Raw genomic sequence first — 6,000 nt, 5'->3', positions numbered from 1 at the left:
GAAACAGATGCCTTGAAATAAAGGGAAGGAAGTTGGTCTTTGGTTCTAAATAATAATGTTTTTCTACCTCAACAACATTCAATCACAAATCAGTATCTGCAGATAATAATGTTAAATATTAGTCTTACTATTGGTAAGATAAGAATCCATTCTGAAAATAGAGCTATAATGTAGTAAATTCACAATTAAGTAGAATTGGGGGAAATATCTAAGTTTTAATTGAGATTTAGGGAAACCAAATAGTCAAACCTAAATACACTTTGATAAAAAAAGAAAGTTCATAATTAAGTCACTGCTGTAATGACCATGTTTGCGAACAGCTTGTAGCTTAACAGGATGCCTTAAAAGGGACATTTCAATGCTTTCATGTAAAAACAAACATAGACAAATAAGATTAAACAGCTCTATTTCCAAACTGCTTTTTGCTCGGGCCTCTGTGACAACAATTGTTGTTTTCAGAAGCAGTTCTTTGATACCAATCTACATATCACTGCCATGACATTGTTCAGACTAAATAAACATTCCGAGTGTTCAACAATTAGTTTAAAAGATTTCAGAATAATTATCAATATATTGCTAGAAGTCACTTTGAACAGGCAAAATTAATAGTGGTGAAAAGATTAGTGATGCATAAGTTTTCATTTTAACGTGCAACAAACACACTCCTTAAAAGAATAAAAAACACTTAAAATTTGAGAGGGAGTTTGGAGAAAGAGAGAGAGAAACCCAATATCTTTACAAAAAAAGGACTTAATTAAAAACAGATTGATTATTACTAACATGTACCAGGATGAACCATTTCAGCTTGCTTTCAGTAGCTTTGTTTCCTTTATTATATCAACAGATATTTAATGCAACTTTCCTCTAGGCAGTCCTCAGTCAGAAATAGATTTCATGACATAAGAATGATTTTCTTGGTACCTACTTACATATTGTAGATGTGCAAAAAGGGAGATGTAAATTAAATTCTCAGCTCTAATAATTGAAACCACTGCTATTGTTAAATTTTTTTAACATTTAATTATAAAAAGGGTTACATTGATAAGGGATCAGCTTCCTTAAGCATCAAAGAAACATGAGAATTTCCTTCTGTCTAAATTTTGGTTGACAAGAGTTTAATAAAACTTTATCCACTCACTGAATAAAATTACTTTAACATTATTTTTAATACTTATTATACCATCAACATACATCATGTGACTGAAAGTGTTTATCACACTTCCATGAGTACTTGTGTTATATATGATCACATAATGCACAGTCACATAATCTCACATAATATATCAAGACAGTCTAACTTTTTATTTACTTCTACTCATTTTGAACAAGTCAACTTAAATTGGTTTTATAGGCACAAAATATCCGAATGTTAAATCATGTAACAATGAAAAATTTTCCTGTTGCCAAAAACAATCAGAAAACAACCAAGTTTCACTGAAATGGAAGTAATGTATTCATTATTATCATTTTTGATGTCATAATAGTTGTCATTTAAAGCTCTTTTGGGGAAACCTATGAAGGTTTTCCTTCCCTTTCCATTCTTGGAATAGCTTCAGAAGGATAGGTATTATCTCTGCTTTAAACGTCAGTTAGAACTCCCCTGGGAAGCCATCTGGTCCTGGACTCTTAGTTGTTGGGAAATTTTTGATAACTGATTCAATATCTTCGCTGGTTTTGGGTCTGTTCAAGCTTTCTATTTCCTCCTGGTTGAGTTTTGGAAGAGTGTGGGTGTTTAGGAATTTGTCCATTTCTTCCAGGTTGTCCAGTTTGTTGGCATATAATTTTTCATAGTATTCCCTGATAATTGCTTGTATCTCTGAGGGATTGGTTGTAATCATTCCATTTTCGTTCATGATTTTATCTATTTGGGTCATCTCCCTTTTCTTTTTGAGAAACCTGGCTAGAGGTTTGTCAATTTTGTTTATTTTTTCAAAAAACCAACTCTTGGTTTCGTTGATCTGCTCTACAGTTTTTTTAGATTCTATATTGTTTATTTCTGCTCTGATCTTTATTATTTCTCTTCTTCTGCTGGGTTTAGGCTGCCTTTGCTGTTCTGCTTCTATTTCCTTTAGCTGTGCTGTTTGATTTTGTATTTGGCATTTTTCTTGTTTCTTGAGATAGGCCTGGATTGCAATGTATTTTCCTCTCAGGACTGCCTTTGCTGCGTCCCAAAGCATTTGGATTGTTGTATTTTCATTTTTGTTTGTTTCCATATATTTTTTAATTTCTTCTCTAATTGCCTGGTTGACCCACTCATTCTTTAGTAGGGTGTTCTTCAACCTCCATGCTTTTGGAGGTTTTCCAGATTTTTTCCTGTGGTTGATTTCAAGCTTCATAGCATTGTGGTCTGAAAGTACGCATGGTATAATTTCAATTCTTGTATACTTATGAAGGGCTGTTTTGTGACCCAGTATATGATCTATCTTGGAGAATGTTCCATGTGCACTCGAGAAGAAAGTATATTCTGTTGCTTTGGGATGCAGAGTTCTAAATATATCTGTCAAGTCCATCTGATCCAATGTATCATTCAGGGCCCTTGTTTCTTTATTGACCATGTGTCTAGATGATCTATCCATTTCTGTAAGTGGAGTGTTAAAGTCCCCTGCAATTACCACATTCTTATCAATAAGGTTGCTTATGTTTATGAGTAATTGTTTTATATATTTGGGGCTCCGGTATTCGGCGCATAGACATTTATAATTGTTAGCTCTTCCTGATGGATAGACCCTGTAATTATTATATAATGCCCTTGTTCATCTCTTGTTCCAGCCTTTAATTTAAAGTCTAGTTTGTCTGATATAAGTATGGCTACTCCAGCTTTCTTTTGGCTTCCAGTAGCATAAGTGGTTCTCCATCCCCTCACTCTCAATCTAAAGGTGTCCTCAGGTCTAAAATGAGTCTCTTGTAGACAGCAAACAGATGGGTCTTGGTTTTTTATCCATTCTGATACCCTATGTCTTTTGGTTGGCGCATTTAATCCATTTACATTCAGGGTTATTATAGAAAGATACGGGTTTAGAGTCATTGTGATGTCTGTATATTTTATGCTTGTAGCGATGTCTCTGGTACTTTGTCTCACAGGATCCCCCTTAGGATCTCTTGTAGGGCTGGTTTCGTGGTGACAAATTCCTTCAGTTTTTGTTTGTTTGGGAAGACCTTTATCTCTCCTTCTATTCTAAATGACACACTTGCTGGATAAAGGATTCTCGGCTGCATATTTTTTTCTGTTCAACACATTGAAGATCTCGTGCTAATCCTTTCTGGCCTGCGGAGTTTCAAAAGAGAGATCAGTCACGAGTCTTATAGGTCTCCCTTTATATGTTAGGGCATGTTTATCCCTTGCTGCTTTCAGAATTTTCTCTTTATCCTTGTATTTTGCCAGTTTGATTATGATATGTCGTGCAGAAGATCGATTCAAGTTACGTCTGAAGGGAGTTCTCTGTGCCTCTTGGATTTCAATGCCTTTTTCCTTCCCCAGTTCAGGGAAGTTCTCAGCTATAATTTCTTCAAGTACCCCTTCAGCACCTTTCCCTCTCTCTTCCTCCTCTGGGATACCAATTATGCGTATATTATTTCTTTTTAGTGTATCACTTAGTTCTCTAATTTTCCCCTCATACTCCTGGATTTTTTTATCTCTCTTTTTCTCAGCTTCCTCTTTTTCCATAATTTTATCTTCTAGTTCACCTATTCTCTCCTCTGCCTCTTCAATCCGAGCTGTGGTCATTTCCATTTTGTTTTGCATCCCGTTTAAAGAGTTTTTCAGCTCCTCCTGACTGTTCCTTAGTCCCTTGATCTCTGTAGCAAGAGATTCTCTGCTGTCTTTTATACTGTTTTCAAGCCCAGCGATTAATTTTATGACTATTATTCTAAATTCACTTTCTGTTATATTATTTAAATCCTTTTTGATCAGTTCATTAGCTGCTGTTATTTCCTGGAGATTCTTTTGAGGGGAATTCTTCCGTTTGGTCATTTTGGATAGTCCCTGGAGTGGTGAGGACCTGCAGGGCGCTTCCCCTGTGCTGTGGTGTATAACTGGAGTTGGTGGGCGGGGCCACAGTCAGACCTGATGTCTGCCCCCAGCCCACTGCTGGGGCCACAGTCAGACTGGTGTGTGCCTTCTCTTCCCCTCTCTTAGGGGTGGGATTCACTGTGGGGTGGTGTGGCCTGTCTGGGCTACTTGCACACTGCCAGGCTTGTGGTGCTGGGGATCTGGCGTATTAGCTGGGGTGGGTAGGCAAAGTGCACGGGGGCAGGAGGGGCAGGCTTAGCTAGCTTCTCCTTAGGTGATCCACTTCAGGAAGGGCCCTGTGGCAGTGGGAGGGAGTCAGACCCACTGCCCGAGGGGTGGCTCTGCAGAAGCACAGCTTTGGGTGTTTGTGCGGAGCAATCAAGTTCCCTGGCAGGAACTGGTTCCCTTTGCAATTTTGGCTGGGGGATGGGTGAGGGAGATGGCACTGGTGAGCACCCTTTGTTCCCCACCAAACTGCACTCTGTAGTCCCGGGGCTCAGCAACTCTCCCTCCCGTTGTCCTCCAGCCTTCCGGCTTTCGGAGCAGAGCTGTTAACTTATGACCTCCCAGATGCTAAGTCCCGCTTGCCATGGGAACACACTCCGACCGGCCCCTCCGCTTTTGCAAGCCAGACTCGGGGGCTCTGCTTGGCCGGCAGGCTGCCCCTCCGCCCTGCTCCCTCCTCCCAGTCCGTGCAGTGCACACAGCCTCTCCACCCTTCCTACCCTCTTCCGTGGGCCTCTCGTCTGCGCTTGACTCCGGAGACTCCATTCTGCTAGTCTTCTGGTGGTTTTCTGGGTTATTTAGGCAGGTGTAGGTGGAATCTAAGTGATCAGCAGGACGCGTGGTGAGCCCAGCGTCCTCCTATGCCGCCATCTTCCTATCTCTCCTCATAATGCTTTTTTTCTACTATGCTGTAATCATGGAGTGAAAAAAATTACCAATAAAGACTACTTTTCTTTTTCCAATAGTTTAGCCGCATCAATGAATTTTACTCTAAAAGTTTAGATGCAATGAGTGCTACATTGTATGTTCTACAATACACAAGAAATTGATTCAGCAAAATGTGTATGACAAATTTTCAAATAATTCTACATGACAGAAAAGTTCAGGATATTGTTAAATTTATTGCCCTCCACCCCAAACACAACCATTTGCCTACTTCAAAGCCCAATATTGGTGCCATTATCCATTTACTATGTACTATATCATGGTTGTTTTTATAAAAGTCTCAGAGAAACACAACTAAATATTACATTAAAATTGGAAGCTGTAACCATAGTTGTCTTATTCATAAGGGTTGCCAGATTTAGGTAATAAAAATACAGGATACTCACTTAAATTTCAATTTCATATAAATGAGGAATTATTGTTAATACATGTATGCCCTAAATAATACATGGGCCACACTTTAGTAAAATCTTTACTCATCTATATGAAATTCAAATTTAACTAGGTGTCTGTTTTTCATCTAGTAACCCTTCTGAATTCAATAATTGCCACTTCACATAGACTGTATTTAGCAGTTTATTCTCTTTACTTTGGTGGGTGTCTCCGGAAGCATGGCCTTCATGTCAGCCATCTTTGTAGTCCAGGTGTGTTATGATTGGAGTTTTAGTAGTCACATTCTTCACTGTAGAAATCTAGTAGTCTCTAGTTATCAGGAAAGTTATATGAATTGTGTACTAGGATAGACATTGGCTTAAATCAGACAAATTTGGATCTTATTTCTTATTTGAGTTTTTCTAAAAGATAGCAATGTGAACTTGCATACAATATTTAATTTCTCTGAGTCTCAGTTGCTTCTTCTAAAAATAAGAATTCAAATTACCCATCTCATAAGTAATAAAATAGTATAATGATTGTGTGAGACTGTGACTATAATAGTATCTGTTTTGATAGACAGATACTAATATGTTAGTTAAGACTTATCATGTCTATTTTCTCAGAGAGTAGAGTCTGAATGGAAATGAATCAGTCATTGTAAATAC

This window comes from Panthera onca, chromosome X (genome assembly GCF_046562875.1).
Source record: "Panthera onca isolate mPanOnc1 chromosome X, mPanOnc1 haplotype 2, whole genome shotgun sequence".
In the NCBI taxonomy this organism is placed as follows: domain Eukaryota; kingdom Metazoa; phylum Chordata; class Mammalia; order Carnivora; family Felidae; genus Panthera; species Panthera onca.
Note: the sequence above shows the minus strand (reverse complement) of the source record.